This window comes from Peromyscus maniculatus, chromosome 13 (genome assembly GCF_049852395.1).
Source record: "Peromyscus maniculatus bairdii isolate BWxNUB_F1_BW_parent chromosome 13, HU_Pman_BW_mat_3.1, whole genome shotgun sequence".
Lineage (NCBI taxonomy): Eukaryota > Metazoa > Chordata > Mammalia > Rodentia > Cricetidae > Peromyscus > Peromyscus maniculatus.
In genome coordinates, this window is record NC_134864.1 from 28,203,803 (window position 1) to 28,223,167 (window position 19,365).

Here is a 19,365-nt window from a genome sequence, read left to right on the forward strand (position 1 = left end):
TTTGAGCCTGATGTCTCTGATCATTGCCATATGATTATTTTTCTCAGTCATGTATCTACCAGAAACTTGCCTAATATCTGGTAATTACCATACATAGGAAAGTGAAGTGTATGGTGAACCCCTTGGGGTTCTAATGAAAGACAGACAGATCATGAATTACCTTGAAAAGTTTTACAGACATGACATGGAGCAGGCCATGGGACTCCATGCAAGAGTAGTTAACCAAATCTGGGGGTGGGGGCAGGGAAAGTTCTCTCCTCAACCGAATTTTAATCTCAAAGACCACTGAAGAGAATGGATTAAGCTAAGTTGGGGTCATTTAAAGCTGTTGAAGGCTCAAGAAGAGAAGCGTAAATGGAATAGAGCTCAAGTAAAATTGCAATGAATTGTGGGGTAGTGAATGGCCCGGAAGTGTCCATATGAAATATCTTGTGCTCTTTTTTCTCTTAGATCTCATCTGTTCTCTTTCAGGCACTGAAATGTCCTCTCATTGACAATGTAGCATCATTAACTGAGTGAGGGTGTAGCAGCATTAACTGAGTGAGGGTGTGGCAGCATTAACTGAGTGAGGACATAGTAGCATTAACTGAGTGAGGATGTAGCAGCATTAACTGAGTGAGGACATAGTAGCATTAACTGAGTGAGGATGTAGCAGCATTAACTGAGTGAGGGTGTGGCAGCATTAACTGAGTGAGGACATAGTAGCATTAACTGAGTGAGGATGTAGCAGCATTAACTGAGTGAGGGTGTGGCAGCATTAACTGAGTGAGGACATAGTAGCATTAACTGAGTGAGGATGTAGCAGCATTAACTGAGTGAGGACATAGTAGCATTAACTGAGTGACCATTTTGTACTCACCTATTGCTGCTGAAGCCATCTTCCTTCTGACACTGCTGAGCAGTGAACTCCCACAGGATGGAGATCAACTTAGGCTTCGGATCTTCAGTCTCTACTTTTCCAGTGGCGCTAAGCTGAAATCTGCTCCTGTCCACATCTCTCTGTCTCCCTCTGCCAATACCCCAAGAAAAGTATCATCTCACCTTTGTTACCCCAATAAATTCCAGATTGGTTATGGTGTCCCTGGACCTGTTACACATTCTCCTTTTCATCCGGATTCAAAGCAACTTTTCTAAAAGACCGTTGTTTCTAAAGTAGCTGTGTTGTTTTGTTTTGTTTTGTTTTGTTTTGTTTTGTTTTGTTTTTCCTTGATTACCAGAAGGTAGAGGATAACATTTTCTGTGTAGAGGGGACTGTGCTACTTTTCTCCTTTAAGAATATTCTTTCTGTTTATAGCTTGGACAATTTTTTTGAGGGGGGAGGGGTTTGAGATAGAGTTTCTCTGTGTAGTTTTGGTGCCTGTCCTTGATCTCACTCTGTAGACCAGGCTGGCCTTGAACTCACAGAGATCCACCTGGCTGTGCCTCCTGAGTGCTGGGATTAAAGGCGTGTGCCACCACCACCCACCTGCTTGGACATTTTTCATAACAACAGACAGAATATGTTCCGCAAAACAGTGACAGTGATATTACTGCCTTACACAAAAAGGTTCAGAGGTTTGAAAAAAATGCATGTATATTCTGGCTTTAGATTGGCCCTTTGTGGTGGTCTGAGCTTAGCCCTTCTCTGTGGTGGTGCTTCATTCTCAGGCTTGTAGCAAAAACTCCAAGTGTCCAGCCAGGCAGCATCCAAAAGGCAAAGCAAGGTTCTTGATCCTCTTCTCCCTTTTTTAACCACAAGACAATTTTCCCCCAAAACCCCCAGCACACTTACACTCATAATCATTACTTGAGAATAAGAAAGGATAAAAAGTTACCGTGATTGACTTAATGAGACTGATGATTTAATGAGAATACAAATGATGCTCTGGATCTAAAGCCACCTCCTGAACCATACCATTCTTCCCCTAGAAAGACTGCTTTCTACCACTCCTTACATGGTTTGGTCCAGGCTCTAGGTGTTGGACCTCTTAGAAATCGCTTATAATAGAAACTACTCCTCATCTTATGGATGATGCTACAGCAACCTCAGTTTATCCTATCACAGCCTACCTCAAAAGAGATAGCATTTCCCTCTTTTCCTCATTTGTGCTGTGTCTTCTCTTCCTGCAAGGCAGGAGCTACATCTTCTTATCCATCATTACATTCACTCCTAGCAGATCAGGTATGTATGTACTCATAAAAGTTTCATTTGATTAAACTTTATAAATTACATTTCAATTTGTAAGTACTAATGTAGTGTCCTGTTTTACAATGTATTTATTTATATGCATTTTGACCCTCCAAAAAAGGTATCTAAGTTTGATATGAAGTTGCCATCATAAATACACAATTCTTTTTATTTTATTAAATCAATACAAGATTACATACTTCAAGCAGCCAATAGCTATATCAATTTCAATTACTCAGCCTGGAAGGCTCATTAAAAAGAGTGTTTTGCAACACTGATCAGATGGCTCATCTAGCCACGCACTTGGCAGTATTGAACACCGTTCTGACTTACACGAGTATCACTCACTTAGGTAAAAAATGGTGTCTGTCCTTATGACATTCATCTTCTGGCAAGCATAAATTTAGTTTGCTTCCTCTGGTCTCTTTCTGTGGCTCCTGTCCTTGCCTCTTGGCAGATTCCAGGCAGATTGTGATGACTCACCATTGCTATCAACCAAACCCTGTCTCTCTCAAGTAACGCAGCAAAGGGAGCCTCGGATCTTCGGCCTGATACAAGGGTGGGGTAAGTCCGTGGTTGAGCTACATCCTCAGCACCAGTTTATTGGCTTAGCCTTTCATCCTCTTCCCTGTGATAGAGAGAGCAGCCCTTTCCTCCTTACTTGAGAACAGTTCACGTCCCCTCTTCCATTGCCTAGCAACTTAATTGCCAGTAATTGTTGCTACGATCTAGGGGGTGCTAGCTACGATCTAGGGGGTGCTAGCTCTCCACTTCTCCAAAGATAAGGAACTTGGTGCCTATGTCAGCGCCATTTTAGCTTCCTCTTGAGTTCATGGTTAGATGGTTAGCTCCTTCCCCAGGCTCTCATTCTCTGGCTCTCTCAATACTCTCCTTTTCTCATTTTTTCTCCCTCCAGCTGTGTGCCTCTTAGTTTTAGTGAGAGAAATGGACATTGTGATTATCTGAAGTCCTATAGTGGAGGAAAACAAAAATGTATCCCTTGGCTCAATAGCTATTTAACCATCTGTTCCTGATCCAGTACCCTCGGGCTATCGTCAGAATGTCCCCCATTGACTGTTCTCTTCTATCCTGAATCCAGTGATATGTTACCAGCAAATGGAAATAAACCAAAACAAACATCCAACATCACCCATGGCTCAGTCTCCAGCAATGGCTTAGAAGGCAAGTTATCAGGCTTTGTATAAACTCCAATAATGACAGTGTAAGAGGAAAACAGATCGGGATTCCATATGCTATTTTCTACTATTTCATGCAGGTTTACGGTGTTTCAAGTGTGTTAAGTTTGCTTTTATGAGATGTCCTGTCATATTATTCCATGGAAATTATGTTCTATGTTCCAAAATACACAATTTTCAAGTGAACTTCTGAAAGAGCCTGCTCATAAGGTGTGAACAACCTGTCCAAAAAATCATAATGGCAAAGAGCAAAGATTTTATTTTTTATTTCTCCTTTGTTGCATTAAGAATAAGCAGGTCAATTTTCACCTTAAAATTTAATTGCATAGAAATTTTCTCTGTGCAGTTGGCCTTTCACTGAAAATGAAAAATATTTTACAGACGAGGATCCTTGGGGTCAGAGAAGAGTGTAGGTGCTTGAGCTGACATGGAAATCTGGTATCATCATTTAGAAATGGTAGCATGCTTGTTGTTTTTGTAAAAAAAAAAAAAGGGGGGGTGTTTTTGGTAGACAACTAACAATTTAGGACACATCAATGATTTGAAAAAGAAAGCTTAGAACACTAAGCAAGCATTCAAACTAGTACAAGCATGTCCCTAAACAGAAATACAAATCCTGGGTTTATGTCTAAAATACAGAGAATCCTACATGAAAGGTAAGTGGTTGTGGTTTTCAAAGACTAGAAGTGTCATACTGAGGAAGAGAAGGATGTTGAGCTTGTGAGCCTGGGCTTTGTATCTCCCAAGCACACCTGAAATCATGGTTTATATAGAGTAAAGTGAATAGGAAGTCAAGCTGAAGCCCACTGCAAGAAAACATGGTGGCTATCCCACATGGATGGATCCTGGAGGGTTCTATTTGAGTGATCGTACCTCCCTGGTCCACAGTCTTGCTCACTTTGCTTTGTCAATAACCCTTCTGCTATATCAGGGCCACCCAGTACCTTCACTTTCACACTATCTTCTCTAGATTCTTAGGAGACTTACTCATCAGTTTTTTCTGTATCTTCAATTCTTGGTCTTTCCTGACTCTTTGGGATTAATATTTAAGCATAGCAAGTTGACTGCTGATGCAAGGAAATTACATCTAAATTGTGCCCTTCTGTATCATTAATCATTTGTGTTGCCTTCTATGACCTTTTTTTTTGTTGTTGTTCTCTTTTATTTCTTCCTTCTGTGACTTCCTGTTTGTAAATCAAGCCCTTAGCAAGGATTACTTCCTATGAAATAAACAGGAAGTTGATGGATATGGATTGAAGGGAACTGTCAACTTGGAATTGGAGTATATCTGTTTTCTTTGTGAAGCAATCAATAGAAGACAAAGAGTAGGTGAGATTACTAAAACTGAAGGATTGTCAAAGGTAGGTTTCAGTGGGAGGCAGAAAAAGAATAAAGAGAGTGGGAAAGAGATAGGAGGTCATTATGAAGTGACATTAACCATAGTGTGAAAGAACTCTCTGTTAAACACATGCTGATGTAGGTTATGCACAGACAACTGTATTAAAGACTAGAAGCCATAACTCCTTTCCTCTAAATTGAGGAGATGTTCACTCTGAGGACATCACTGATCCTCAGATATAACAGGACCTGGATGACATGAAGGAGCACAGGCCACTTGCTAGTACTCTTAGCTGGTATGATTCTGTCCTATTGACATTTTACAGGGAGTAAAATGAAGTTCAGAAGCCTGGCACTCACGCTACGCTGTCCTTTTCACCAATTTCAGCCTCAGTTCTCCTTTACTGTTTAATCTGATTTGAAGACTTTAGAAATAAAGTCATATCTCACAGTGTGTCTTGGGACAGATGAGACAGGAAATCAACTGCAAAAGGAAAAAAAAGAGTGACTAGAAATTACTTTTGAGACCTCCTGACCCAAACCTCTTCTTGAAGTCTCCAGCTGAAGTCTCAAATTAAACAGGTCAAAGATAAAGCCGCCTCTTCTCCAGCCCCCAGCTTCCTCTCATGTCTCCCACTGAAGGCACCCCCACCTGGATTCCACCATCTGAAGTCTACAACAGGGAACTTTCTCTTTCTGTTGTAGGTGGTGTGTGTGTGGGGGGGTCTCTTTTCTGCCTAGTCAAGCCTTTCTGGTTTCAACAGCACTGTCTTTGGTTCAGTCTACACAGTGGCTTTTTGTTGGCCCCATGCATCCAGTCCCAATCACCTCCATGCAAAGCCTTTACATGTTGGGAATTAGCTTTCTTAACTGAGAATAATCTCCACCAAATCAGGCTTTTGCTTTATAGTAAGCAGTTGGATGTGGCTCATCCATACTTGAGGGAGCATAGTTTATTGGCATTTTCAGTGACTTTGGGAACGTCCTGTATCTGTCTCATCCAGTACTGTAGCCATTTGTCTCTGGGGGCTACTGAGCACTTGAACGGTGGCCAGTGAAACTGGGTGACTGAAAATTTTTTTCCCTGTATTTATTTTTAATTAAAAATGAAGTGGCTGCTTGTGGATAGTGACCACTATAATGCATATTACATGTCAAGAGAAAATATACAAACTATGGTGTGGTACTTAAGATCTGTCCACTCCCCATCTCCTGTCCTGTCAGTTGGGATAGACTCCCACGTACTCATCACCTCCCTGGAACTCCACCTCTCATCCGGCTTCCTTTGTATGTGTGTTGGCTTGTGGCAGGTATGTAATATATTTTTCTGTCTTTCAAAAGCTCTGCAAATCCTACAAGGCCATGTTCAATGTGGCTTCTTAAAAGCTATCTCTTAGCATCTGTCACATCCCTATAGGGGTTCCCATAACAACAGTTCTCTCTCTCTCTCTCTCTCTCTCTCTCTCTCTCTCTCTCTCTCTCTCTCTCTCTCTCTCTCTTTCCATTTTCTCTCAAGCCACTAGGTTTTATTGCTGATCTAATTTTCCCCATTAAATAGCCAAAAAGCAGGTTTCAAAATTACTACATTAGCAAATACCTCTGGTGGGGAATGAGTTAGGTAGGTTAAACTCCAAAATAAATTCAACTTAATGATGACCCAAACCTGTAATTGCAGCTCTTGGGAGGATGAGATAGGAGGATCATGAGTTTAAGGCCAGCCTAGGCACACCCTATTGTAGCTGAAGTTTTCTCCTGTCCTACCCAGTCCCACGGACCCCATAGCCACTTATAAAATAATCACTCAGAAGCTTATATTAATTATAACTGCATGGCCATTAGCTAAGGCCTACTACTGACTAGCTCTTACATTTGAACTCAGCCCATTTCTGTTCATCTATATGTTGCCATGTGTTCTGTGGCTTTACCTGTGTGCCATTACATGCTGCTCCCTGGATGGTGGCATGGCATCTCCTAACTCAGCCTTCCTATTCCCAGAATTCTCCTTGACTATTTACCCCACCTATACTTCCTGCCTGACTACTGGCCAGTCAGCTTTTTATTTATCGACCAATCAGAGCAACACATATTCACAGCATACAAAACATCCCACAGCACCTCCCCTTTTGTGTCTAGTCAAAAAAGAAGGGTTTAACTTTAACATAGTAAAATTCCATATAACAAAACAGTAATCAAGCAAGAATTACAGTTATAAGTACAGTTTTTCTTAAATTAGTTAAAACTTTTTTATTATTTTTTGTTTTTATTACAAAAAATGGGAAAATGTGGTGATATTTTATTTGTGCTAAAATGTGGTGATATTTTATTTGTGTGTTAATAAATAAAGTTTGCCTAGAGATCAGAGTTCATAGCCAGCCATCAACAAAAGTCAAGAGGTGGTAGCACACACCCTTAATCTGATCACATGACAGACGAGTCTCTGTGTGTTCAAGGATACAGCCAAGCATGGTGACACATGCTTTTAATCCCAGTACCAACCATAGAGACCTAGAGGTCTGTACAGACAAACAGTGACAAAAAAGTGAGATGGCTAGACTAAAAGCCATTAAAAAGACAAAACAACAAGACAATAAAGATACAGGTAGGCAAATAAATAAATAATCTAACTCTCTTAAGCTGCAGTGGCATGGTGAGCTAAGGTTAGTTGGTGGCTATTCCTATTTCTCTGATATCTAACCCCTGTATTGGGCTCTTATTTAATAAGACTGTCTAAAAATCTGTCTACAAATCCCCATCTCAAAACAGAAAGCCAAAACAAAACAAACAGGTCAACGAAAAAAAAAGCACTTTTTTTTCAAATAAATTACAAAAGGTAATAAGAAATAATAAAGAGGTAGGGAAGGTTCACCCACCATTACCACCACTGTAAACTCCGGTGTATGTGTCTTTTCAGAGTACTTAGAGAGAGAAGTCGAGGTTGACCTTCATAGGACATCAGCATTTCCCTTTGCAATTCTAAATTGAATCCTTTCAGCTCTTGCTTCATTTATATTTCAAATGTGTTCCTGTTTGATGTCAAATCTCTTAAAACTAATTAAGTAATAGATTGCCCATTGAGTACATCATATATCTTTCAAGGTTAAACAAGAATAAAACACTTTGCCTGGGTTTTCCATTTTGAAATTGCTGGTGAGGGGGATGGACACTTTTAAAGTGATGCACTGTAGTAGGAAAAAAGACAACCCTGTTGGTTAAAATTGCCAGATACAGCCAGTCTTATAACTGTTTAATAATCCCAGTGATTTAAATGTTCCCTGGGAAAATGCCCTTTTGCTCATGGAGTTATCTTGGAAAGGGTCCCACCATTGAGCTTACTGGGAAGTGAAGAGAGCCACCTCCTTGCCCTGATTTTTTATGGGATGCAGAGCAATCTGTTGTGTTTTTGAGGCTGCTAATATTGCTATCTATTTAAAAGTTGTCTAGAAAAATGTTCTCCTCAGCACCTATTCAACTAGTTTCATTGACACTATTATGCACAGACAGCTGAATGAGTTGCAGCTATTAAACAGAGTGGAGTGTTGTGGGAAGGGAATGCATAATGAATGGGTTTTTGTTACTTTCTGTTTTGATTATGAGGGTCATAGTCAATCAGATTTCTAATTATGGACTGTGTGGTGGTTGATAGTCAATCTAGAAGTATTCATGAATTCAAAGTCTCTTGTGTTTGTGAACTTGTAATGGGTGGGGGGAGGGCAGCAATTCTAAGAAGGAAATGAAGCATTAGCCCAGATGCCTCTTCTTCATGTTTTCTGTCCTCCTTTTGTATAGTGGTAGCCCTACTGTATACTCAAGCATCTGTGTGCACAATGTTCACCACCCAACATGAGAGACGTTGTGGTTAGATATGCATGATTCTGCATATGCTGGCCTGGGAACTTCTTAATCCTGATCACACCCATCAGAACCTCCCATGTAGATCTGGCTGAATAGATAGAGCACATGTTTGAGGGGAGGAGAAAAGTAGGGAAGGGTGTTTATATCTGGATTTACTGAATGATGAGTCTATTGCCATTAAATTTATAATCCCTGGAAATTTCTAAACCTTAAGAAACCTAACGACTTTTAAACATGTTGAAGTAAGTAAAAGCTCGTGAAAAGTATGGTATGGCAGGGTCAAATATGCCCAAAGTATATCATACATTTATATAAAAGTGTCCTTTTCTAACCCAAAACCACATGCAGTGAATTATATACCAATGGAAAACTAAAACAAATAAAATTATAAAATTTAGAGTTATGACAAAAAGAGATTTCTTTTAACAATAGTTTGATTACAGTTTCTGTATTTAAGGAGGAGAATTGCATTCTTCCTGTACTAAAGCTATTCCCTCATGATGAATGAGAGTTTAGAAATTGGATTGGGCAATACTGGAGACAGAACACAGCTTTGCACATATTATGCATGTATTCTAATATCAAGCTAGACATACAACCCAGAACATATTTCATGGGTATTTTGGGGATACGTATTTGCAACCAAAGAGAATTTTATATCAGATTTGTGCATTAAAATAACTGCTGTGCCAAGCTCTTACACAAAGGACTGTTAAGAGTGCTTGCTGCTCTTCCAGAGGACCAAAGTTCATTTCCTAGCACCCACCTGAGATAGCACACAGCTGCATTTTACTCCAGCTCTGGAGCATCCTATGTTTTCTTCTGGCCACCACTGGCACCAGCACTCATATGTGCATAAACCTACACACACATAAATAAAGTAATATTAGTAAAGATAACACCCTTTTGTAACAGTTTCATATTTGAATAGAATGACTTTAAAGACCAATTTGGAGATGAAAATTGCCTGTGTTCATATGTACCTCCTAAAATATGGCATTACTTACCTGATGATCAATCTATCAAATGTTTGTTCAGTATAGAAGAGTTAGATTGCAGTAATAGATACATCTGCAGTGTGCACATAGATAAGATTTTACCCTGTTAGTGTTGCCGTGAACTTGTTACATTTTATTGCTCTGTGAGTACCACATTCTAGGATCTTTCAGCTAGACTGTTACAATACAACTCAAGTTACACCCCTGTGTTTCAGGAATCTGGCCTACTGTGACACACATAACTACATTGTCTTATTGTACTTCTGACAACTGGGAGATTTGGTGGATTTATATCTGGAGCTGTAGAATGGATGCCCACACAATTGCTTTTTTTTTCAATTGTTACTTTGAGAGATTAGAAAGCCATTCCCAAAGGTTCCCCTAGGTTACCCTCTAACCGTCATTTTGTATCATGGTAGTTCAACTGGTAACTTCCTTCTGAAAACTACCCTTTCAACTGCTAGGTGCAACCTTGGAGCACTCAGGAAAGTTGAAACCAGTTTCCTGAGCCCTAAAAAAATACAAGAATGGATACTGGAGAATATCAGTGTGATAGTGTGTTGTTTTGCTTGCTTGCTTGTTTTAATGTAATCATGGTTAACAGAGTTTTTAATTTATTTTTTAATTTCATGTGTATGTGCTGTGTCTATGTCATCTCCTCCTCCCTCTCCTCCTTCAAGCCTCTCCCATACCCCTTCCTCCTTCCTAAATTCATGGCCTCTTTTTCTTTAATTATTATTGTTCCACACAGACAAAGCCATATAGACAGTTATATAATGCATTTTAGACATTCACCATTAAGTACAAATCTGTGCTTGCTTTTGTTTTATTATACACAATTATAAGTATTTTACAATATCTCCCAGGTTGTCATGTTGTTCTTATCGCTATCAGCTTTAACTGCAATTCATCTTTTTACAGGACATGGTCTGTCCTTCTTAGTCAAATTGTGTTGTAAAGCTAATAGAGGGATTTGTCAGATCAGATCCACGGCCTGAAGTTGTGAGGATAATTACTTGTCCAAGACCTTCAAGCTTAATGAATTTCATACCTCCTGGGGACGCTCTGCAGTAAATGCTTTATGTCAGATGAGCAGACATGCGGTGAAGATGATGTAATGCCACCAAAGGAACCATCACCACACATCTTCCTTATACTTCAAAATCAAAATCACCCTGATTTCAACCTGTACTAAAGATAAGCAATTATAACATACCTCTGGACTAATGAGCTCATGGCCTAAGTTCTGTCTACAGAATTCACAGTGGTAGTATATCCTTACAGTCATAGATCTGCAGGAGCAGAGACAGGGCAATCCCTGGAGTTTGCTGGGCAGCCAGATGTTGAGTTACAGGACAGTGAGAGACTGTCTCAAAAAGAATGCTGAGGAACAATAGTCTAGGTTACCCTCTAACCGTCAGCTGTACCTACACATACATACATACACACACACACACACACACACACACACACACACACACACACACACAATGTGATTGCAAAAATAAAAATAGCAGTCTCACCTAAATTATTGGTACTGCTTTGAAACTTCTGGCCATGGGAGTAAGTAAAAGATGAAGGACCTGTAAGCATTAAAACAGTTGGATATAGCATTGCCTCGCTGTGATGTTACTATGCACTTTTTAGATAAAAAAAAAAAGAATCAACTCAAAAAGACTGTAATTCATACAATGTTGGTAAATTACAAACAATTGTAATTTATGATTATTTTTTAAATGCATAAAGTGGAGAAAATTTATCTACAGTAGCAAAATTGTATAAATATACATTGCATTTATTTTAATAAAAATTTCCTACATGACCTGAAAAATCTGATACTGTATGTATGTCAGTTCTCTATGATTTGACAGGTTTATTGCAATGGTAATAGAAACTTCAAGAGTCTCTTTTTAATAACACAACCAAATATTCCTAGAGTATGTCAGAGATCTGGAGAAAGATATACAAACATAGAAAAATGAGCGAGAAAGTTCAGGAGAAGGGTGAGTTCTGCAAGATATTTGCACAAAAGGAATTATAAGGAAGGATAGATTTATTAGTCAAAAATAGGTTCTGATATTTTCAGAGAGTATTTATCCTAGAAGCTTTATCACAAGTTTCGGAGGAAGAGAAAAATGTTCCAATATATGGTATGAGAATAATTAGATATCAAAAACCTCTGATAAAGTCAGTGAAACCATCCGCAGACCAGTGAGATGGCTCAGGAGGCAATGGTGCATGCCAAGTCTGTCATCCTGAGTCAGATCTCCAGATTCAATGTGGGCTAGAAAAGAACTGACTTCTGTAAGTCATCCTGTGACGTCCACATGCACCATGGCACATACTTACATACACACACACACACACACACACACACACACACACACACACACGTGCGCGCGCCTATACATGCATGCATACATGCACACACATGCATGCTCGAAATAAATCTAATTTTTTAGTTAAAAGTAACTTTGTCTTTAGAGAGCATTCAAAGACATTATCAACTTACTGGATGATAAAGCAAAAAATAAGTTTCTCGAAATTATAAGAAAAATTCACACATTTATCATAAAAGTTTGGGTATCGGCCGGGCGGTGGTGGCGCACGCCTTTAATCCCAGCACTCGGGAGGCAGAGCCAGGCGGATCTCCGTGAGTTCGAGGCCAGCCTGGGCTACCAAGTGAGCTCCAGGAAAGGCGCAAAGCTACGCAGAGAAACCCTGTCTCGAAAAAACCAAAAAAAAAAAAAAAAAAAAAAAAAAAAAAAAAAAAAAAAAAAAAGTTTGGGTATCAAAATTCTCCATACATGAAGTTATATAGCAAAATACTGCCAACATACTTATTATGCACCTAGATTGCAGTAATTGAATGACAAAACCAAAATAATAGCCTATAGCTCAGATGTGGCTATGGATAACTCACAAAACAGGAGTCCTAGTCATTAAACAAATGCGAGAAGTTTTCAACCTTATAATTTACTTTTTCACACAGCTTGAGTTTAGATTCTTATCTTTTTAAGTGCAAGTCAAAAGACCTGAGCTGGTCCACAGCACATGCATCCAAAGTGAAGCATGATGCTATGCTCATGTAATCCTCGCCCTGGAAAGACAGAAGCAGAAGATGCCTTGGGCTTTCTGTCTAGCTACTGTAGCTGAATCTCTGGGCTCCAGACTCAGTGAGAGACCCTGTCTCAAAAATAAGGTGGAGCATAATTGAGGAAGGCATTAGACGTTGATGTCTATACACACGCACATACACACATACACACACACACACACACACACACATATACACACACATACATACATACACACATACACACACATATATACACACATACAAACACACACATACACACATACATACACACACACATATAAACACACACATACACACACATACAAGCACACACACACACACACAGAAAACCAGAATTAAAGCTGATTATCTGCTAAACTACAACATGAGTGGAATTGGTACTATTCTAAATAGTATCTGAAGAATTGGTGTACTTGTTCTACAGAAGTCATAAAAACATATAATTATTAATATGAGAAGTAATATTTCTTTTTAAAATGGTATTTTATTTTATTATTATTGAGAATTTCATACATACAAGTTGATCCCACAGAAATATTTCAATATACAAAAATATTGTGGGTTTGTATTACTGTATTTCAGAACAATATAGAAAAACTAAATGTGAAATATGATATATACATGTAATATATTATTTAACTATTGAAGATGGTGGCTGATGGAGGATGATATAAACAGAAAGTACTTGTAATACTTACAAATAAATAAATAGACACAGATGCAAATTGAATATCCATTATAAAGTATTAAAAATTAGTTATGAAAAAAATGACTAAAAGAAACACAATTATGGTATTAATTGCCAGCTATGTTTGAGTGGATGCACCTGATTATATAACTTTGACAATGAAAAGTATCTGGAAGTTTGAGTACTTATAGTCACATCATCATGGTGCTACTTAACTACCTGTAAAATTCTTGGAAAAACTGCTTCCTCCCATAATGAAGCTGCTATGTCCTCATTATAATGTGCAGAGAACTATCATTTTCAGATAGAAAAAGAGACCTCTGAGAATTAGCAAAATCATTTCTCCCCTATCTCTGAAACCTGGTCCTAACACTAGTCCATTAAAATACTTTCCTCACCAAATGACTTTCCACAAAGCCTGATTTCTGTGAGAAGTTCTGGGAGACAGAGCCTCTCCATGGAAATGTGATGGTTGTAAGGTTGTAGTTAATTAGAAACTCGCTACCCCAGTTCTCCCACATCAGATGGCATTGGCACTACTGGGGCACACCATGAATAAGCCCAGGATAATTTATCTCATCATCTTAATTCACCAACTAACTCCACTTGTCACCTACACAGCAACCACAGGTATTATGATATGTGCCACTGAGTCAGAACACAAAAATGTTTGTAATTGGGACTGGGGAAGTAATACAGTGGTAAAGTGCTTGCCATACAAGTCTGACGACTGTTTCTGGATCCCTAGAACATAAAAGGTGGCCAGGCATGGAGTCCCTCTAGGAATCTGGGTGCTGGGCAGGTGGGGATAAGGAATCCTGGATCATTAGACAAGTCAAACAGCTCCAAGATCAAAGCAAGACTGCCTCAGTCAATAAAGTAGAAAGCAATTGAATAAGACACCTGATGTCAACTTGGAGACAGATGCATGTATGTGCGTGCACACTCACACACTACTACCCACAGGTATGTCAACCATGCACATGTCTACATTCAAAAGAATCAACTGGGATGAAATAATCAACTGGGAAGCTGTGGATTCCATTCACACATTTAAAAAGTTTTGAAGTGCATACTAAAATTATTGGAACCATGATGATAACATGTTTGTAATCATTTCCATTTGCTTTTCTCAGGAGATGTCTGAATGCAGGCAAGAAAAGCTAAAAATTCATACCTACCTAAGAGGGTGGGGGTACTGGGCTGGATGTAGTGAGTCTATAATGCTGCCTTCAGCAGCTTGCACACAGCTTAGACTGGTTGTCAATGTTTCCTCATTTTATATCCACAAACGCTCCTGTCACCATTGATTACCTATCAAAAGCAGGAGAGGCAAGGAATAAGGCCATTTAAAGGAGAAGCGCTTGTCTCCCCAGACATACCCCGTCTTGGGATTTCTGGGCACTGAGACGTGCTCCCCTGAGATGCCGGCTTCTTCCTTGAACCAATGTTTGCTCGCCGTTCTAGTGTAAGTTCAAATGGAGCTGTTAGAACGTAATTACTTTTAAATATATCGTTGAAAACCCATCACCTGTCTTTTGAGGTGCATGTAGAAGGCATTTCGGGACAAAGGTGAATTATATAGTTTGAAGCCAAATAACATGAATCTCTTATCCTTGCTCTTGTTAAAGATCCAGCAAATTAAGTCATATCAGGAAGACGGAATGTTGTAAACTGTAAAATTGGAAACTCTTACTATAGTCCAGTAACTTGAGAGTCACCTGGTGTTCCTGGCCAACTCTTTCTATTTAATTAAATGACTTCACTTTTTGAGAGTTCCAAGCTTTTATAACATTAACAATGACAAACATAATACTGTTTTGAATTATTTAAATATGTCTGCTTACGGTATCCACTGTTATTTAGTGGAGGTATCGTGGTACTTGATGAAGTAGAGAAATACACAGGAGTGTGGCATTTGTGAGAACACAGCTCTTAGCTTTTATCAGCAACACCATTTCTTGGGATCCCATTGGGTTCTGGTTCTCTTTGCAGATATGTGTCATATCTTGAGTAGACCATGAGCCTCTCTTGGAAACTTAAGAACAGGTTTTAATGTCTACTCTTCCATTTTTTCCATCTTTGTACATTTACAGCAATTATGGGGACTGAAAATCAAGTGCAGACTCCTTGTCTTACTCAACCACATCTCTTAGATAAGCTCTGGTGTCTGTGGGTTTTAAGTAAACCTGGTCATAAGTGACTACAAGACTTTGTATTCTAACCTTCCTTAGAAATCCCATCCTTGATAGACATGCTGTTGAAGCCTATATGTCTTATGTGGGACCCAGAATCTCCTCCTCATCTAGGCATGCTTTTTGTCATATCTCATTTAAAATGCTACATGTGCTTAGTAGTTGTGTTAGTCATGATTAGAGGAACAGAATTTATAAAATTTATATATGTATATGTGTGTATACATACATGCATAAGTGTGTGTGTGTGTGTGTGTGTGTGTGTGTGTGTGTGTGTGTAATTTATGAGAGGGCCTTACAGGTTATGGTCAGCCTATTCCAACAATGGCTGTCTCCCGATGGAAAGTCCAAGAATCTAGTAGTTGTTCAATCCACAGGAGTGGATGTCTCAGCTAGCTAGCCTCCTTACATTCAAGAATCTCAAAGATGTAGGCTGTAATACCAGTGAAGGAATGAACTTGACAGCAAGAGCGAAGGCAAGCAGGTAAAGAGAAAATGCTTCCTTCTTCCTTGCCCTCTTTACAAGCTGCCACCAGAAGGTGTGGCCCAGATTTAAAGCAGATCTTCCCACCTCAAAAGATCCTGATTTAGGGTAGGTCTTCCCACTTCAAATTGTTCAATAAAGAAAAATACCCCACAGGTGTACCCAACTGCTTGGGGTTTGGTTAATTTCAGATGTAGTCATGTTAACAACCAAGAATAGCCATCACATGGAGTCCAGGCTACAAAACATCAGGGCCTTTCCCACATTGCCAGCCACTTGCCACTGCTTCCACGTTGTGTCTCTCGCATACGGACCTGGGCATCACTCCTTGGCACTGGCAGAAATCACATGGAAACTCACTGTCTTCCACGTCTAAACCTCAGTACTTTATAATCAGCTGGTTTCTCTTCCCAAGGCCCTATAACCAAGTTTACCAACATGCCCTCTTCCCCTACATTTTGCGGCATGTTCTACCTCTGCCCCTTTGCACAAATGCATATGATCTTAGTCCTCCACATTTGGAGGAGCCCGTTCTGGAAAAGCTTCTGCTCCTTCTTGCTCCTTCTTCTGCAATTTCTCCTTAATTGACATTTTCTGTACCACTCACTCTACCATGTTCTTGCCAAAGGGCATGTATGTCCATGCATGATGTGTATCTGCATGAAGGAGAAGCAGTGACTAAGAAAGTACATAGTGCACGGCACCAGCCAGGAACAAGGTTCATATTTAAACACAGAGATAGTTTCCTAAGCACCTGGCGAAGCAACTTCACCTTCAGGATTATTCGCACCTTCCTCCTGTGCATCCGCTGGCTGGTGTTTGTTCCTTTATCAGATCACAGTCGATCCTTTTGTGACCATAGGAACACACCCTTTAGTCCCAACAGCCAAAAGTGGAGACCATGCCACATTTAGATCTCTATGTTGGGTAGAGGTGCTGGTGTAGTAAACATGTGGTGGATTTTTTTTTTTTAACAAATGAATAAAAATGAAACTGCCAGTAAAGGCCATGTGACAATCAACATTTTTTTTAAGTTGGAAGCCAAAAACTTCCCTTTCATTCTCTAAATGATTTTTGTGGAAATCTGAGCTTTAACTAGGCAAGGTCAACTTCCTGGCCTATATTCCCGGGCCCGCCACTTCTCATGGCCCCCTTTCAGTTTGTAGTAGATCATACATGTGAGCATGGCTCTTGGCTGTGTCTCCTTTATGTGAGGTCAAGGAAAGTAGACACACTCCTGAGCCTGTACCTTGGTGGACCCTAGAAGTCGTCGGTGCCCAGTGTCAGATGCTGAACTCAGCACTGGGTCAAAGCAGTGATCCCATGGAGGTTTTCATTCGCCCACTATTTGCTGTATGAGTACCAGCTTCCCAGCCCACAATAACAGACCAGCACTGTGGATTTCCAGTGTCCCTGTTTTCTTATTCTTAAGGCTTGTCTTCAGGACCACAAATCCTTCAGGTTTTAGTATGTCAACTGCTGTAATGAATGAAAGACTCCTTACAAAAGTAGTCTTAAATAAAGACAATAGCACCTGTTGCTATAGATAGACCTCTGTGGAGCAATACTTGTAGGAACCCAGGACCCACAAGACCCATGGGATGACAAGACCTCATTTTACAAAACACTTTTTTTTTTTTTGCATCTGACCTTATGATGATGAAATTCTTTATTGCAACAGGTGGCACTCAAGTGCCCCACATACACATTCACACATTTATCATTGCTAAATGAAAGCATGAAGGCCAAATAGAATTGGACGGCAAAGGGCATACTACATCTGAAACTTACTCTTCATGTGCCTCACTGCATATTACAAACTGTAAATGATTCATGATGTTCCTTCCACTGACTTGTCTTCCCACAGAGTTTTCATGAGGTAAAGCCTAATTTGCACAGTCTCTTATATACTGTGTTTCATGAATTGTAAGGTGAAAAATTTTTACTTTATTTGGTTATCTTCAAGTGAACACAGAGCTTTGTAGCTTTCTAGACTATGACAAATCACTATTATTTTAAACTATATTACTGACTCTCTAGAGCAGTGACCATTACTAATGGTAACTTCAGCTATTTTTTTTCTTTTTATTCAGGAGCTCTTTGTGTTTTAAAACGTCTCTAATAGTAAGGATAGGTTTGAATGTCTACTGCACAGCAAAGGGATAGAGTTAATGGTAATGTATTTTTGTCTTCCAAATAAATAAAGAAGTAAATTTAAAGGGTCTGACTACAAAAAAATAGTAGGCATAATGGTGGCTATGTTAATTCACTGAACTGAATAGATTGTTTTAATATATATTAAATTGTGCCCCCATACAATTATGATTTGCAAATTGAAATAACAATAATTGCTGTTGGTTGTTTCTGCTCTTTTGGGGGGCTGGCCATCCAGCTCCCAAATAAATCACACATGGAGGCTTCTTAATTATAAATGCTTGGCCTCATCTAGGCTTGTTTCTTGCCAACTTTTCTTGAATTATCCCCATCTACCTTGTGCCTCTAGGCTTTTTCCTTTTCTTACTTCTGTAATCTTACTCTCACTCTTACTCCATGCTGGCAGTGTGGCTGGGTGGCTGGCCCCTAGTGTCCTTCTCTACTTGTTCTCTTACTTTTTCTTCTTTTCCTCACAGATTTCTCCTTCTATTTATTCTCTCTGCCTGCCAGCCCCACCTATCCTTTCTCCTGCCTTGCTATTGGCCATTCAGGTCTTTATTAGACTATTAGGTGTTTATTAGACCACAGGCAAAGTAACACAGCTTCACAGAGTTAAACAAATGCAACATAAAAGAATGCAATACATCTTTGCATCATTAAACAAATGTTCCACAGTATAAACAAATTTAATACATCTTAAAATAGTATTCTACAACAAGTAATACCAAAGGAAAATACCCCTATAAACTCAACTAAATAGTATAGCATTTTTACATTTAAAATTGCATATAACTTTAAAAAATAAAAAACATGCATATACCTTTAAATTTTGTTAACTATAAAGACTGAATTAGAATTTAAAATAATTGTGTGTAGAGTTTTCATTGCTAGATTTTGGTTCAAAGTAATTTTTTTTTTTGAGATGGGGTTTCTCTGTGTAGCTTTGCAGCCTTTTACTTGGTAGCCCAGGCTGGCCTCGAACTCACAGAGATCCGCCTGGCTCTGCCTCCTAAGTGCTGGGATTAAAGGCATGCGCCACCACCACCACCCGGGCTGGTTCAAAGTAATTTACAAACCTGGGAAGCATTGCATATCATATGAGGCTGATTTAAAAAAACAAACACAAGCACACATGTCCATAGATGGATATTCATACAAACATTTCAATAAGAAATCTCTATTGAAGCATGTTC

At 39.3% G+C, this 19,365-nt stretch overlaps 1 protein-coding gene across 4 annotated transcripts in view; it reads left to right on the top strand.

Moving 5' to 3' along the window:
- The window catches only part of Dlgap1 (DLG associated protein 1), an 838,155-nt gene that overhangs the window by 248,232 nt on the left and 570,558 nt on the right, over nt 1–19,365 (top strand). The window lies entirely within an intron of this gene.